The sequence below is a fragment of the Sus scrofa genome, chromosome 15, assembly GCF_000003025.6.
Source record: "Sus scrofa isolate TJ Tabasco breed Duroc chromosome 15, Sscrofa11.1, whole genome shotgun sequence".
NCBI lineage: Eukaryota > Metazoa > Chordata > Mammalia > Artiodactyla > Suidae > Sus > Sus scrofa.
This window is the reverse complement of record NC_010457.5, coordinates 58172898-58191518: the sequence shown is the minus strand read 5'-3', so window position 1 is coordinate 58191518 and position 18621 is coordinate 58172898.

Genomic DNA, 18621 nt, shown 5'->3' with positions numbered 1-18621 from the left:
AACCATCTTATTTTTAAAATTTCCATTTATCATTTCTTAAACCATCAACCTTCAGTTGTAGCAACCACCTCCTGCCCTTGTCTTGTGTCTATTACTGCTCAGGCTAGGAAATGTCCCAGTGGGTGCCTATTGACTCAGCATAACTATTAATAATGCCCCATTCACAATGAAAACAATGTTTCAGTGGATGATAAATTACATGACAACCCTGATTTCTGCTTCCGTATAATTCTTTCTCTGCATGGCAGTGGATGAGAGCTTAAGTGTAAATCAGATCATTTCACTGCCCTACATAAAACCCTTCAGAGTGCCCATTGTGCCTGGAATAAAATTGATCCTTTGTACAAAGGGCACTGCAGCACTGCCTGGTTTGAGTCTTGACTACATGTCCAGCCTCATCTCATGCCCCACCCCTTGCTCACTGCCAACAGCCATGCTTGTTCTTCAGTGTATCCAATGCACTGAGCTCTTTTCTCCCTTGGGGCCCTTTGTACAGGCTGTCCCCTTTCACAAGATGCTTTTCCAGTGAGACAGGGTTTCCTCATGCATCATATCTCAGTACAAATGCCCCCTACTCAGAAAAGTCTTTCTTTACTTCCATTCTCCTTTATCTCTTAGTTTCTATCTTGACGCTTTATTTTTTCTTTATAGTGATTATTATAATCTGGATTTGTGTCATTTAAATATTTTTAGCATATGCGCAGCAGAAGCAAGCAATTTTTAAATTTTTATTTTATTTTTATTAAAGTATAGTTGATTTACAAATTGTGTCAATTTCTGCTGTACAGCATAGTGTCCCAGTCATATATATATACACACATGTATTTTTTCTCTTACTATCTTCTATCACGTTCTTGGTCTTTCATCAAGATATAAAGTCCAGCCTAGATTAGATCGTTGTATCCTGACCAAGTGCAATGCATAGAACAGAGTGTCCGTGATGGAAGAGTAAATGGAGGGTAGTACCAAGCCAGACTGGAAAGATCCAAAAACACATTCATAGGGATTTCCCAGAGACAGACTCAATAGGACCAGAAGATTTATCCAGGTGAACACAAACAGAAGGATAATCCAATCAGATGGAACAATGTGCACAAGGAAAAAAGGGCAGTATTAGCTTGGATGCCATGGCTTGGATCTGGCATTGTTGTGGCTATGGCATAGGCCCTCTTAAAATTACACCTAGTGAAAGATATGGCTGGAATAATAGATGATGTATTAGGAAAACAATAAGCAGGATCTAGGCTATAAATGTCTTAGAATATGCAGGGGTCTGGACTTCATCCTAAAAATATGGAGTAGCTCTAAAGAGTTGTGCAAGTGCTCTAAAAATTAAAGTCAAAATTAATCTCTCACCACTCCTCACAAAAAAAAAAATAAACAAATGAAAAAAGAAAGAAAATCACTAAGCAAAGAAAAAAATTGGAGGGCTGAAGACACCACCTTACTTCGAAACTTACTATAGCTGTAAAACTGGTCATCAAAACAGTGTGATTCATCTACGAACCCCAACAATTACATTTAGAATGAATAAGCAGTGAGAACCTACTGTACAGCACAGGGAACTATATCCAGTATCTTGGGATAGACCATGATGGAAGATAACATGAGAAAATGAATGTACATATGTATGTATTACTAAGTGACTCTGCTATACAGCAGAAATTGGCACAACTTTGTAAATAAACTATAATAAAAAAAGAGTGTGATTCATTTCATTGCTTAGTGAAAGAATAGACAAATAGGACAATGGAATAGAATAGAGAGAACAGAATTAGATCCACATAAATATAGTCAACTTGACAAAGGAGCAAAAGCAATACAATACCGAATGTATAGTCCTTTCAAAAAGTAGTGCTACTTCACACTAGTCAGAATGGCCATCATTAATAAGTCCACAAATAACAAATGCTGGAGAAGGTGTGGAGAAAAGGGAACCCTCCTGCACTGATGGTGGGAATGTATGCTGGTTCAACCACTTTGGAGAACAGTATGGAGATACCTTAGAAATCTATACATAGAACTACCATATGACCCAGATATCCCGCTCTTGGGCATATAACTGGACAAAACTTTCCTAAAAAAGACACATGCACCCGTATGTTCATTGCAGCTCTATTCACAATAGCCAAGACATGGAAACAACCTAAATGTCCACTGATAGATGATTGGATTAGAAGCGGTATACATACACAATGGAATACTACTCAGCCGTCAAAAAGAACAAAATAATGCCATTTACAGCAACATGGATGGAACTAGAGACTCTCAAACTGAGTGAAGTAAGTCAGAAAGAGAAAAACAAATACATCACTCATATCTGGAATCTAATAGATGGCACAAATGGACCTTTCCACAGAAAAGAAAATCATGGATTTGGAGAATAGGCTTGTGGTTGCCTGGGGGGAGGGGGAGGTAGTGGGATGGATTGGGAGCTTGAGATTAATAGATGCAAACTATTGCTTTTGGAGTGGATTAGCAATGAGATAGATCCTTCTGTGTAGCACTGAGAAGTATGTCTAGATACTTACAACAGAGCATAACAATGGGAGAAAAAATTATGTATACATGTATGTGTAAGTGGGTCCCCATGCTGTATAGTGGAAAAAAATTGTGTTGGGGGAAATAACAATAAAAAATAAAATAAAATATTTAAATTATTTTTTAAAGTGGTGCTATAAAAACTATACAGTCACGTGCAAAAAAATAACACTAGATATATATTTTTCACCTTTCATAAAAATTTATTAAAGTGGATAATTTACCCTAAATTTAATATAAAACTGTAAAATTGCTAGAAGATAACACAGGAAAAAAAAAATCCAACTGACGTCAGGTTTGGTGGTGAGTTTTTAGGTATAACACCAAAAGCACAATCTGTGAAAGAAAAATTTGATAAGCTGGACTTGAGCAAAAATAAAAACTTCTGTGAAACTATGGTTAAGAGACTGAAAAGATAAACCACAGACTTGGGAAAAATGTTTGAAAAATGTATATCTGATAAAGGATTGTCAAATGCTGGTGAGTATGTCAAGCAACAAGAACTTCCATTCATTGTTGGTACAGGTGCATAATGATGCAGCCACTTTGGAAGACAGCATCCCAGTGTGTTGCAAAGCTAAACAAAGTCTTGCCATATTATGATCTAGCTATTGAGCTCCTTGGTTTTTGCCCAAATGATTTGAAAACCTATGTCCACACAATAACCTGCAGAACAAATTTTTATAGCAATTTTAAAACTTGGTAGCAACCAAAATACCCTCCAATAAATAAAAGGATAAACAAATTATGGTACATCCATACAGTAGAATATTATTCAATAATAAAAAGAACTGAGCTGTCAAGCCTTGAGAAGACATGGGAGAACCTTAGATGTTGGTAAGTGAAAGAAGTCAGTCTGAAAAGACTACTCACTCTGATTCTAACTACATGACATTTTTGAAATGGTAAAACTATAGGAATAATAAAAGAAATCATTGTTCAAGAGGGTTTCAAGATGAAGGAGGAAGAGATGAAAAGAAGTTGCATAGAAAATTTTAAGGGCAGTAAAATTATTCTTTATGATATTGCAAATTATTGTGCATTTGTAAAAACAAATGTAACTTTAAAACACAAAAAGTGAAACATAACACAAACTATAAAAATTTAGTTAATAATATATCACTATTTGTTCATCAACTGTAATAAAAATACTCACCAAGATAGGATGTTAATAAGAGAATAAATTAGGAGGAGGGAGGATATATAGGAGCTCTCTGTACTTCCTGCCAAACTTTTCTGTAAACTTACAACTGATCTAAAAATAAAAGACTATTGTTTAAACCACTAATACCAGCCTTCTTTGCATAATTCTTGTACTCATACACAAATGTTGATGTTTTCCAGCTGTATTATTTCATCATCATTTTCTTTGCCTAGGTTTTATTAGCTAGGGTAAAATATCTCACAAAAAGATACTTTGATTTCGCTTTTCTAGCATCCCCCAAATACCTATTAAAAGTCCTGAGGTGGTAAATTCATGGAGTTAAGATTTAAACCATAATTTAACAATAATGTAAATTTGAAATAAGCTCATATTCTCCTTGGATACAAAGGCATTTTAGCTTTATGCTAGATGAAACTTTTGAATTATCCAATACCCAGTGAACATATCTTCCAGCTCATTGAACCTGAATATCCAGAGGACTGACTGAATTAATTTGTGAAGGAATGATAATTTTAAGAGGGCCTATTGTAAATTCTAAGGACTACCTTAGCACTTCAGACAAGAAAATTCACTGATATTATGAATGCAGAATTTAATTCCTAAAAGAATGAGCAGGAGTTCCTGTAGTGGCTCAGCAGAAATGAATCTGACTAGTATCCATGAGGACCCAGGTTTGATCCCTGGCCTTGCTCAGTGGCTTAAGGATCCAGTGTTTCCTTGAACTGTGGTGTAGTTCTCAGACACGGCTTGGTTCTGGCATTGCTGTGGCTGTGGCATAGGCCAGCGGCTACAGCTCCAATTCGACCCCTAGCCTGGGAACCTCCATATTTAGTGGGTGCAGCCCTAAAAAGACAAAAAAAAAAAAAGAATGAGCAAAATGTCTTTGTCTTCTTATGTTTTTATGTGTCAGCATGCTCTAGGAAATTCTTAAATAAATCACATTCAGGGACTGAACAGGGATGACTGGGCCTGAAGGCACCTTCTGAGGTCATTTGGTGCATCATCCAGCATTTCCACTGTTATTAAACTCACCAAGTGTTTATTAAGTCTAAATTATGGCATCATACAGGTTTTCTGTCCTTTTATTCCAGGAACAGACATAGAGCATACTTTCCAGCCTTTTTGGTTGAGGTGATCATGTGAATAAAGTTTAGTTAATGGATTATGAACAAAAGTGATATAGGTCACTTCTAGCCTTGTCCCATCAAATCCTCATATGACTGAAGGTCCTTCTGTTTCTGGCTCTTCAAAGTGAAATAAAAGGTTCCCAAGAAACCAGGACTGACAAAGCCATAGAATGAAAGGAGCCTAGACTTTAGATTCTAACATCCTGAAGAGAAAGAAAGCACTCTGAGATAAGTTCAACACCCTGGAGGTTATGCTGTTTAAGTTGTCTGAGTGAAAGGAGGAGCAGCTCAGGAGAAAGTCATACAACCTACAAGGGCCTAATCTCCAAAATATACAAACCACTCATACAACTCAACAGCAACAACATAAACAACCCAATTGAAAAAGATCTAAATAGACATTTCTCCAAAAAAGACATATGGAAGGGCCAGTATGCACATGAAAAGATGCTTAACCTCACCAATTATTAGAGAAATGCAAATCAAAAACTACAATGAAGTACCACTTCACACTGGTCAGAATGGCCATGATTAATAAGTCTACAAAATAACAAACGCGGGAGAGGGTGTGGTGAAAAGGGGAACACACCTGTACCATTGATGGGAATGTAAATTAGTACAATCTCTATGGAAAACAGTATTCCTCTGAAAATAGTCCCTCAGAAAACTAAATATAGAACTACCATATGATCCAGCAATCCCACTTCTGGGCATATATCCAGACAAAATTTTCATTCAAAAATTTACCCTTATGTGATCCCTGTGTTCACTGCAGCACTATTCACAAGAGCCAAGATAAGGAAACAACTTAAATGTCCATCAACAGATGAATGGATTAAGATATGGTACATATAATCAATGGAATATTACTCAGCCATAAAAAAGAACAAAATAATGCCATTTGCAGCAACATGGATGCAACTAGAGATTCTCATACTAAGTGAAGTAAGTCAGAAAGACAAATACCATATGACATCACTTACATGGGAAACTAAAATATGGCACAAATGAACCTATCTACAAAAAAGAAATAGACTCATGGACATAGAGAACAGACTTATGGTTGCCACGGTGGAGTGGGGAAAAAGTGGGATGGATGGGGAGTTTGGGGTTGGTAGATGCAAACTATTACATTTAGAATGGATGAGCAATGAGGTGCTCCTGTACAGCACAGGAAACTATATCCAATCTCTGGAGACAGAACATGATGGAAGATAGTATGAGAAAAAGGATATATATATATATATATATATGTCTGGGTCACTATGCTATACAGCAGAAATTAATGCAACACTGTAGATCAACTATACTATAATGAAAATAAAATTTTAAAAATAATAAAATACTATTTCATATAGCAAAAATAAATAAAGTATTATAAAGTTTATGTAAAGAAAAAACAACACAGTTCTGTAGGTTGGATTCACCTGGTTCCTCTCCTTAGAGTTTCACAAGGCTGAAAACAAGGTGTTGGCCAGCTTGGACTCTTATCTCCATTAAGTCGTTGGCAGAATTCAGACGCTTTCAGCTATAGAGCCGAAGTCCCCATTCCTGTGGCTTTCAGCTGGTATTCTCTTTCAACACTTTAGACCAACTGCCTTCCTCATCACACTGTCCCCTCCATGTTCAAACCACCAAAACTTTGCTGGTCATCCTAACTCTTTGACTCTCTGAGATTGTGCAAGATACAGTATTATTAAGATGTCCACCTCTGCATAGCCAGGATGCCCCTTCTCCCACTTTCCAATAACACGTTCCTCACTTCCTTCTGAGCTCTCACCTCTGATATCCTCCAAGTATTAATGGTCTCTTCACTGACATTGAGGCCTTTTATAAGATGTTTTAGGATTTTTTCCTAAAGTTCTCCTAATTCACTTCAGCAGCGTCCATATTTAACACTCTATGGAAAGTATCCTAGGATTTTTTCATCATGTTTTTCAAATTCCTCCAGCTTCCATCCACTGGAAGCTGACTTCAGGCCACTTCCACCATTTTAAGAGATATAGAAGTAGAGAGACTGTGAAGTTACAGATATAGTAAAGGCAGGGGACTCTGAGGTTAAAACATTCTAAAGCAGCCAACTCTACCGCATCACTCAATGGAGTGTTTATTAGGAAGTAAAGGTGGGTTGTGAGATCTTGGAGAAACTTGAAAACCATTGTAAGATGTTCACAACCTCTTCTGTAGTTAATGAAGAGTCATCAGAATGCTTATTACATCTAGCAAGAAAATAATGTTAACTAGATTGAGAAAATAAGAAAAAAAAGAGGTTTTTGAGGCAATTATGTAAAATTTCTGAATTTTACAGGCCATGAGCCTGGATAATATAGCAGAAAAATAAACTCTAGGGTTGAGGCCTTGCTAAGTATCTATGGGCCTGGTAAATTGAGGAAAATTCCTTCATGTTTCTGAGACTCTTTGTATTTAACTGTTGTAATAGGGCACCTGTAAATTGAAGATTCTGGTTGCCCTAGTGGGAATAAACTGCTAAATTTGTGTGCCTAAGAACATAGATAGGCCAAGTCTGCCTCAAGGAACAGAACAACCACCAAGCAAGTAAACCCAACTAAGAGGGCTTAAAGTAGGATATTGGCCAAATGCCAAGTCAACTCTTGACTTAAAAATGAAGAGCTTAACAAAATATGCAGCACACCTCACCTGCCTCACCCAGGCAGGTCCTCTCCATCCCATCTCACTCAGGTTGCTATCCTTTGGGCAGCTTCGGCAGGTGCTATCTGATTGAGCCTTACCTCTGACTTCTGATTTGGACCTCTCCCTTCATGACTTAGGATTTTTCATGTGTCAACAGGGGGCATATTTTTATCTCAGCCTCAATGCTTGCACAGCCTAGAGATGTCAAAGAGTTGACACCTTGTGCCACACTTCACCCAGAGGGGTTGAGAGTGGAGAAAGTATTCATGGAATACTTTAGGAATTTCCCTGCAATCCTGCAGTTGTGATGCTAACCCGTACCCATCCTTGTCTTTTCTTTTCCTTCTCTGAGACATTTTCTTACCTTCTTGTTCCCCATTCTCAAGAATCACACTCCAGATAATCTGCCTGCAAGCAAGTCTGTTTCCTGTCCCTGAACACTTGAGAACCCAAAATAGGAAAACAGTAGGTAAAAATAACTTACAGAAAGGAGAGATCAGTCAGTCAAGGGGCATGAATGTCAAGAAATCACAGACAGAGAGAACACACTTGTGTTTGCCAAGAGTGAGGGATGGAGGATGTGGAATGGACAGGAAGTTTGGGGCTAGTAGAGGCAAACTATTACACTGAGAATGGATAAGCAATGAGGTCCTATTGTACAGCACAAGGAACTATATCCAATCTCCTAGGATAGACCATGATGGAAGATAATATAAGAAAAAAATATGTATATATATCTGGGTCACTTTGCTGTGCAGCAGAAACTGATAAAATACTGTAAATCAACTATATTTTAATAAAAATAAACATTTTAAAAAGACACAAAAGCAAGGTGGTGAAGACAAATCCAGGAGTTCCCTGCCAGTGTGTTCCAGGGAAAACACAAATATCCCCAGGTTGATAACAGATTCCAGGCTGGCTCAGATGGAGGCCATACTGGGCATGATATTCTTACACTGAACTCGCTGAGTCCCAGCTCGCCAAGATCTTTCTCATCACTGTTTTGCATTCAGTGGTCTATCTCAGAGAAGGCACTGGTCATAGCACAAGGTCTAGCCCCATTTGCACTTGGTTCTCCCAGTTAACTGACAAACCAATACCCTGAATATCATTTTGAGAGCTTATTAATTATGCCTGCTTGCTTCATAGGATCCACATTCTCTCCTACCCACCTTATCTATTCTATTGTGTTTATGCAAGTGTTGTGATCTGCAATTACAGCTTTTATTTGCCTCTGTACTCACCATGGATACCCCACAAGAAGAGAAGTCCCATGAAAGCAGGCCTCCATTATTCATCAATGCATTCTCAGAACTTACATGAGTAGCTTAATAAAGAGGTATTCAACAAATATTTGAATGAATGCTCCACTCACTGGACGCAGGCTCTGAAGATGCAGGCTTATCATCAGGCTCTGAGCAATGGGAAATTCACCAAGCCAAGGCCACATGCGGGGCAGCATCAGCCTTCTCCCCATTTTGCCAAGCCTGTCTTTCTCAGACTTGCTACACTGCCTGGTTTCCAGGATAGGTAAAGGGGTTGAGGAGTGAAGTCAGGAGAAGCAGAAGGTGAAGCACCATCCTTGGCACACAGCAGATACTCAGTAAAGGCCAGTCACTTTGATGGCAAGATTGTAGGTGCATTCTGAAGACATGAGGTGACCTGGGAGGGGCTCCAACTTATCCGTGACTCCTGAAATCCACCCCTTGGCATTCTCTCTGCCCAATGAGAAATCTGCCCTGGGTGTCAGAACTGAATTTCCTCTGACATTTTCCCTTTTCTTTCCTTCCTATAAATGGGAAATGAAGTATAAAAAGCCACACACAGCCTACTGCCTTCATCATGGCTCTTTGGAGACATGTTGGCATTTAAATGCCAGACTGCTTGGTGATGTCAGGATGAGGCCAGCCTCAGGCACGTCTTGGGGTCAGGGATATGGGTCAGGGGTCCTCTTCGGTTTCTGATTTAATAAGAGGATTGCTTCCAGCCAAATGCAAGGCCAGCAAGGTCGGTTCTGAACACACACAGCTCCACTGAGAAATAAAGGGGCCAGATGGTTATTACACTGTGTGTTTCTTGTAAAAGGGAAAAAAATTCTAAAGGTGACTGTAGCAGAAGTTGTTCATCAAAAGAGGCACAGCTCATGCAGACAACCAGTGGCTTGGCTCTGCACCAGCAGGAAGTGTCCTAGTGAGGAGTTTGATAGCTTGATATGTGATCCAAAGCAGGCTCACAGACCCCCATGGTCACTTGGCTGGTGGCAGAGCCCACAGCACTGCCACCTTGAGGAAATGGGATCCTTGGACCCTTTAGGGTAGTCTCCTGCTTTGCTTTGATGCTTCCAAAAATTCTTGAATGAGTAGCTAATGACAGGTGTGGTGGCAGGTGGGCCAGAGTAACTTGAGTCCCACTCCACTCTGTTGCTTAAAAGTCATAAGAAGTGGGCATATCAGTGAATCACTCCAGCTTTCATGTTCTCAATATAGATTAGGAATAGATACTTCCTTTTTTAATTATTAATATGGCTACACCAGCAGCTTATTTAATTTCCCAGGCCAGGGATTGAATCTGAGTCACAGCTTCAACCTACACCATAGCTGCAGCAACAGCAGATCCTATACCCACAGAATGCATCCCGGGAATGAACACAAACTCCACAGAAACCCGAGCCACCGCAGGTGGATTCTTAACCCACTGTGCCACAGCAGTAATTCCTATATATGCATCCTCTTGTAACAAAGTTACAAGGAGATACTTTACCTAAGTCACCTGGTACACAGTAGATGTGTCCTCCTTTATATCTGGAGTCCCCAAAGTGGTGCTAAGAAGCCCTGAAAGAGGTCTCATCTTCCCTTAACAGAGGATGGATTGGTGAGAAGCCTGGTGAGCCAAGCTATGCGGCCCGTTTTAGAATTGCTCCAACACTGTTGGTCCTGCTGGAATTTCCCGCAGGAGCCTTCATCACCCTGGGTGTTGTGATGCTGACAAGGCCCTCCAAGGAGAGTCACCGCACTGCCACGCTGACTCTGAGTTAACTAACTGGACTGTTATTCCAAAGTGTTAATGACTGGCACTGTAATTCAATCAGGTAAACAACATTTCAAGCAATTCACAAAAGCAATGACATTTGTAACTATCCACAAATGCGATTTCATACATCCGTCGGTGGTCTGTCCTTGCCACACAAATATCAGCTTTCCTCATGCTGCCTGTGAATCTGTTGAGAATTCTCCCTCCATATGTTGTTCAAACAAAGTGTGTTTCTTTTTGTCTCTTCCTCACTCATTAACTTTCAAAATGTGTTTTTTCTTAAAGTTCCAGCTTTGGGGCTATAGCATTCTCACCCACTGATGCTGCTTGTGAATTGTCTTGTTATGAGCTGAAACTCCAGACACCACCCAACTTACAATTCTTTTATTGCCCTCAGTTTTTCAGTTACGATTTATTTTCCAAATCTGAAAGTAATACAGTGCTAGGTCCCCACAGGGTTTTCAGCACATGGATGAAAACATTAAGTTAGGAGTAGTGGTGACCTGCAGTGGATGTTCAGACTTTAGCAGGCCCCTTCCTTCAATCCCTCATTTCACAGTCTCTGAACACCACTCTGACAGCTCTGAGATGAAGACTCAGATGAATTGGATGCTGCCTCTGCTCTCAGAAAACTTGTGCCCATCACTACATCATAGGGCCTGTTTAGTCCATGGCCCCTGCTCCCTATGGTCTCTCTTGGTGCCACAGCTGAATGAAAGGAGAGGTTCCTCCCCAGCTTCAGTCACCACCTCTCTGCCCAGAGGGTGCTGTAAGAGGTCCAGTGGAAGCTGGCTTCCTCTACACCAGTCTTTAGCCTGCAGGAGGCTCTGTCTGGTCTGCACCTCCTCCTTCCAAATGAGTCAGTGGCACATAGTTGAGTAATTGAAGGACAATGACAGGATGAAACAGGAGCCGATAGTCAGAGAAAGGGTCGAGGACAGCGTAGGGTGCTGGAAAGAGTACTTGGCTGGGAGGTGAGGGCTCTGGTTCTCCATTCCACTGTTTCCTTACTTCCACATCTGACACACCCACCCTCCCCCAGCTCATGTGCTCAGATGCTCACATGTCCTGCCTCTCACCTCCTTGCTGAATTGCTTACCGCCCACTCCAGTGTGCTCATACACTTGCCACTCAGCCTCATGCTCACATACCATCCGCCCAAGTCACTAACCACCCACCCACACATTTGGCTAGACACTTCCTCCCTACCCTCACTTATCCCTCCATGTAGACCCTCACCCACTCCCACACTCACTAAGCTGCCCACCTACCCCCTCCTTCTCACAAAGCTGTTAACTGCCTAAGACGGGGTGCCCATCTTGGAAAGGTATCTCCAAAATGATGGTTATGGAGTAAGAAAAGACAATGCTCCCCAAACTTTGTGCCTGTCCAGAGAAACGCTAGAGAAATGCCCTCTAAGAGGCGGCAGGGCCCCACAAAATCTGCTAACCACTCTATGGGAGCAGAGATGAATCAGAGTAGGTAACCAGCTGAGAAGGGCTTCAGGGCCAGTGACAGAGGAAAGGTGGCAGCAGCTCTGAGTGTGCAGTGACAGTGGGGAGGGCCAGTGGAGGGTAGGAGCAGAGGAGAGAGCAGCTGCCAGGCTGGGGCCAGCAGGAGAGGAGCCCCAAACCAAGAGGTGAACCACCAAGTACAGAAGGATGAGGATAGGTGAGGCAGGAATAGTACACCCCCACTTTGAGGAAATGTACAAGTTTAGAGGAAGAAGACAGGGAGGCAAGAGGTAGTTTATAGAGAACAGGAAGAGCAGTCTCTACTGGCCAGAGTCTGAGCATTAGATGGGGCTGGGACATACCTTGGAGGTGGCTGGGAGCAATCAGTGTGTTTTAGGTAGAAGAATCCATTGCAGATTTGATGACAGAGTCAAGGCCTCTACCCCATCAGCTACACTCTTAAATGTCCATGCTGTGGTCCCTCAGACCCTCATGATGCTCCAGGGCACATCGAGGCATAGGAGGTTAAATGACCCCTGAGATCTCATAGAGCAGAAGACAGATTCTCAGCTTCCTGCTCTTCGAACTCAGGAGTGAGCACTTGGCACCTGTGATCTGAGCAGGTGTGTCTCACTTCAGCCTGAGACAAAGGCTCTGATGCAGCGGGTGAGGTGATTGCACAGCTATCTTGCTGGTACCGTCCATTGCCCATAGATGCAATGCCAGATGGTTTGATGCATAAACACAATGAATAGAACTGTGCCCCCTCATGCCTCATGGGAGGAGGCTCCTGGGAGGATGGGACTCCAGTTCACTCACTGCTCCTGCACCTCTGCTCTGCTGGAACATTGCTATCTTGTTATCTCTCCTTGCCATGCTTTAGTCCAGTGGAGACTTCAGGAAATCTGACTAGGTCAAGTTTGGCTAGCTCCCCTGTTGCAGAAAATGTACCAGGCCTGATGACAGAGATTTAAAGTCCTGGCATGGAATGAGACTGCTCTCGAGTTGAAAAGCTTTTCATCCACAGTCCCAATGAGTTCCAATGCCCAACAACAGAGCTGTGTGCCCTGTAGCCTATTTTTGTTTGTTTGTTTGTTTGTTTTATTTAAGTATAGATTTAAAATGTCATATCAATTTCTGCTGTACAGCAAAGTGACCCAGTCATATGTATATACCTTCTTTTTCTCACCTCATTCCCCATCATGTTCTATCCCAAGAGACTGGACAAAGTCCCCTGTGCTGTACAGTAGGATTTCATTGCTTATCCATTCTAAGTACAATAGTTTGCCTCTACCAATCCCAAACTCCCCATCCATCCCTATTAGAGATCATTTCCCTAAGTTCTCCCTGAACAGGTACAAGGTTTGGGGGGCGCTGTCTTTTCTCCTTCCATAACTATCATTCCAGAGATACCTTCCCAAGATGGGCACCTTATAATGACTTAGAAAGTTGAGAAAATCTTAATTACACATAGATACACATTCACACCCATATACCTTCAATAGAAGGTGCTCCAGGGTTTTTTATTCCATTACCATTCACTGACTTCCTGCCAGGGGGCAAGTCCGGTGCCTGGCCCTGGGAGATACATGGCTATAAGCCCCTGCCTTCAAGTTGTCTCCCCAAGTTCACCCAATGAGGCCAATTTTTTTTAGGGCTGCATCTTCAGCAAATGGGGGATCCCAGGCGAGGGGCCAAATTGGAGCTGTAGCTGTCAGCCTACACCACAACCATAGCAACACCAGATCTGAGCTGCTTCTGTGACCTACACTGCAGCTTGGAGGCAGCACTGGATCCTTTAACCCAATGAATGAGGCCAGGAATTAATCAGGTTCTTAAGCCACTGACCCACAATGGTAACTCTGGGAAGCCAATGAAATCATAATTAAAATATAGATTGACCAATTGATAACAGTGATTAACCAAAAAGGATTACAATGAAATATTAATTGAGAAGCTACCATTGCTGACAAATGAGAATTTTTATCTGCTGTGTTAGGTGAAAAGATTAGTCTTACAGAGGTATTTACTACCTGGCCAACACCTGGAAATACAGTTCACATGAAGATTCAAGAATGCACTTTCATTTTCCATTTATAAGAAATTATACACCTTGCTTTACGGACATCTCTTTAACTGTGTGTGTATCCACATATAAGCTTAGAGAGAGGTAAACACTTTCAATGAAACAAAAAATTAAAACTCTTTCATTTTTTGGAATTGACCATAATCCAAACTCTTTAATACAGATGCTTCCTACTAATTCCTTGGGGATGTGTGACTGGAGGCCAGAACCCATGAAAACTGCAGATAAATCAGGACATGATTATGAAAACAAAACAAAACAAAAAAGGACCACAGAGAAGGGCACTTGCCTCAGCTTGTGTCTAAGGCTTCACAAAGATTTGATAGATGAGCTTGGCTTTGAAGAAGGAGATAAAAAATAATGGGCTGTCTAGCAAGGGGAAGAGATTTCCGTAAAGGCATAGAGATTTTCAGGGGGTTTTCACACCTGCAATTCATTGTATATGCTCAGGTCTAAAAGGCATGATGGAGAGAGGAAGAAGATGAGACTGGGCCGTGAGCAAGCCTCCAGGGAGTTTGGACCGGAGACTAAAGTTATAGGAGCTCCCTAAAGGATTTCAAGAAGGTAAAAAGACAAGGTCATATTTGCATTAAAAATATTCTTGCTGTAGATTGGAGAATAGATTGGAAGGGAACATGACTAATAGAGATAGTTTCTAGCCAAGAAACGATGGCTTATTAACAATAAGGACAAAAATATTAAGGGGATGGGTTTGCTAGGATGGGTTTTCACATCAGAAGAGAGTTGAGGAAAAAGTCAATACTTTCAAGATGCTGGAATGAGGCAGCCTTCACAAGAGAGACTGTCAAAGAAGAGGGACAGTGTCTGTAGACAAGAACACAAGCTTAGTTTAGGATCAGTTGAGTCTGTAACATTTCTTGTTCACTCATGTGGAGGAGGGCAGAGGATAGTAGGCTCTGTGGGTCAGGGCTCAACTCTGAAGTCTTAAATGGCAAAACTTATTCTTCGTTCTGAGCAAAATTTTATCTTGTTTTAAGTAATATGTTTTTATTGAAGAATAGTTGACCCTTGAACAATACAGGGCTATGAGCACTGACCCTTCACACAGTGTAAAGTAGTGATGGTACAGATATTCTATTTTTGTATGTGTTATTGAGGCTAATAGCTAAAATAAGATGTGGAAGAGGTAAATGTGTGTATCCCCACTGCCACCCTTGCTAAAATGTCTTCCATCAGTCAGTGAAAACTTGGCTGAGAATTTTTAAAACTTAATGAACAGCTTCATGAAATGAACTGCTAGAAGAAAAAAAAAAAAAAACCTAGAGAGTTCCCACTGTGGTGCAATGGGTTAAGCATCTTGCATTTACATAGCTCTGGTGTAGGTCACAGCCTACAGATTTGATCCTCAGCTCAGGAACTTCCATGTGCCACAGGGCATGTCCAAAAAAAAGTTTTATTAAGAAATTTTCAAAGTGAAATTGTACCTCATTGTAGTTTTGATTTGTGTTCTCTAATAATTGGTGATGTTGAGCATCTCACGTGCCTACTGGCCATCCACATGACTTCTTTGGAGAAATGTCTATGTCTTCTGCCCATTTTTCAATTGGGTTTTTGTTTTTGTTGTTGTCATGTGAATTGTTTGTATATTTTGAATCTTAAGCCTTTGTCAGTCGCATCATTTGCAAATATTTTTTACCATATGTTATCACTTAATATGTGGAATCTAAAATATGGCACAGATGAACCTATCTACAAAACAGAAACAGACTCACAGCCATAGAGAACAGACTTGGGGTTACCAAGGGGGCTGGGGGGAGGGAAGGACTGAGAGTTTGGGGTTAGTAGATGCCAAGTATTACATTTCGAATGAATAAACAACAAAGTCCTACTGTACAACAGGGAACTATATCCAATCTCCTGAGATAGATCATTATAGAAAAGAAAAAAATGTAAAAAAAAAAAAAAAAAAACCTGTTGAAAAAATAAATAAATAAAAACTTAAAAAAGAAAAAAAGAAATGAACTGCTATGCCAAACACAGACTTTAGTTCTCCCAGAATCCAGTGCTGCTTTCCTACCAGGCATACAAGTGGTACAGGCACAGCTCTCTGCAGGGTGGACTATGTGAAGATGGTCAATGACATATAAGCACTGGACCAATATTCTGGGGTCACTTCTGGGCTCGAGCAGGAAAGAAGCCCCATGGATTTGCCTACATTCCAGAGTGAACTTTGCACTAGTAGCCACTAGTGAGACATAAAATTGTGCAAGTCTGAGGTGTGCTGGTAATGGGTTACTACAGTGTAACAGTGTAATCTAGAGTCTTAAAACTTGTCTTCATGTTTCCTTTTTTTTTTTGCTTTGAAGTAACGATAAAACAGGCAGAAGAAATGGAAATAAACACATGTCCATACCTGATAAATTGGAAATATGAAGCTAGCTTGCAGTTAAGCTTATACCACCCCCAAAAGAGAACAAAGGCAATGAAAACTTTCCAGGAGGAGTTTCAGGCACCATTATTCTCAAAGGTCTAGAACTCAATTCAGATTCCCTTCACAAGGTGAGTGTAAAGTGTGTTAAAGCTGTCCTAACACATTTTGATACTAAAATGATGTTAGAGATGGTTAACCATAGCTAGAAATTGTGGAAAGAGGGCCTAATTTTAACTAGGTGTTTGAGGGCATTTGTTGTTTGTTCCAGTTAATGAAGCACATAAAATGATGTGAAGCTCCAGCTCCACAAAAGTCCCTGAGGAAAGCTCACTTGTCTGCAGTCACTGATGCTCAGGAAGCACTAGGCAGCCTCTGAAGTATTATTTCTCCAAAATTAGATCTTGGTGCTCACTGCACACGTCAAAAACAATAAGCATAGGCCAGGGAAGATGACCTGCCATTGATGTTGGGGGGTCACAGGGCAGTTTGAGAATTTGATCAAGAGACCTGAGTTGTAGCCCTGCCCATACCAATAACCACTTATGGGAATTTTAGGAAATCTTCTTTTTCCTCTTTAAGCTTCTGTTTTTTCTTACTGAAAATGTCTTCCAGCCTACAAACCCTAGGTATTCTGAGATCGGTTACTCTATACTGGTGGTCTAGTTCTTGGCCAGCACATAAACACTGATACTAATAGCATACTTCTGCTCAAGGAATCAGCTCCCAGACTGTTTAATTAATTTCCTTACACACAAACTGCACAGTGGCCTGGAATGCAGCACATACACCAGGTCAGAGACAGCAGTCCTTTTCTGAAGAGAGGCCAACTGGACCTGCCTGTGGCCTTCCAGCCCCTCTCTGGCTGCCTTATTTTTCAGCTCTCTTTTAATACTCAATATGTTTTGAAGTTCTCTGCTTTCCAAGCCTGCACTAATTTATCTTGTGCACAGAAAGTGTCTAAAATATGAACTAATTAAATTAGAAATACTCAATTAATGGGAAGCTAACAAAGGAAACCACTGTATTTTAGAGATTTTATAGCTACTGCATCAATAACACACCTCTCCCACTTGACCCACAATCACCAAATGACTTCCATTCCACTAAGTACTGATTCTGTGTAACAAGTGCATGTGGAATATGATATTACAAAATCCACCACATTCCCTGCTCTCTATCGTGAAACTGCAGTTCTAAGCATCCTTCTCACTCTTCCAGTTCAATGTGAGGGCTCTTTCCAACTGCCTTCAAATCTGGAGTCACTGTTTTATTGTAAGGAGTGGTCACAAAAATAATTGTGTAACAAAAGGCAGTAAACAACAGATGCTTTTTTAAGGTATGAAATTAAGTGGTGGAATGTAGAATTTGCTTGAATATCCCCAAAAGGTCATTCTGAGAGTTTTCTTTGAAACATTTCTTTTCTAAGTCTATGTAGCATGAATGAACTAATATGTCAACCTAAAAAAATGCCCAACAGGAGAGTTATGAGGTAAGTTTTATTTGGGACAAATTGAAGAACATAGCCTAGGAGGCAGCATTACAGAAAGCATTGAAAATCTCCTACAAAGAGATAAGGGGGAAGGCCAGTATCTATTTTGCAGAAGGTCACTTCTAGTCTCGTGGAGGTTATTGCTAGTCACAAGGAGCAGATGCCATCATGAAGGATTTTAGGGCTTTTTTAAATATGGGAATATGCAATAATTGGTCTGATAAAATCTTCTGAAAATATCCAACCATCTGGACCTGTCCTGCAAGTTTCTCTGAGCACAGAGTACCTCACTCCTGATCTCCACCCTGAACTCTTTTCAAGGGATGTTGAGGGTCAGCAGCTGTAGCGACCCATGATTCAGTCATTGTAGAGGTAGATGGCAAATGTCAGTCTCTAGTTCACAAATGAAAGAAATATTGAGTACAGTAAGAATAGCTCTGTTAGGTCCAGACACTGGCATTCCAGAAGTCTGCAGATAAGAACACAGACTCACACTAACTATAAATGGAAAGACACTGACAAATAATGCAAGAAAGAGGGGCCCAGTCCAGCAAGCAGAGCCCAAACTCTAGAGCACATCAGAGTGTTGGTTTGTCCCAGCTCTGTCACTTACTCACTAGATGCTCTGAGCAGCTTAACTGATCTGTAATTGATCTAACAAATTAATTGGTAAAAGGGCTGAATG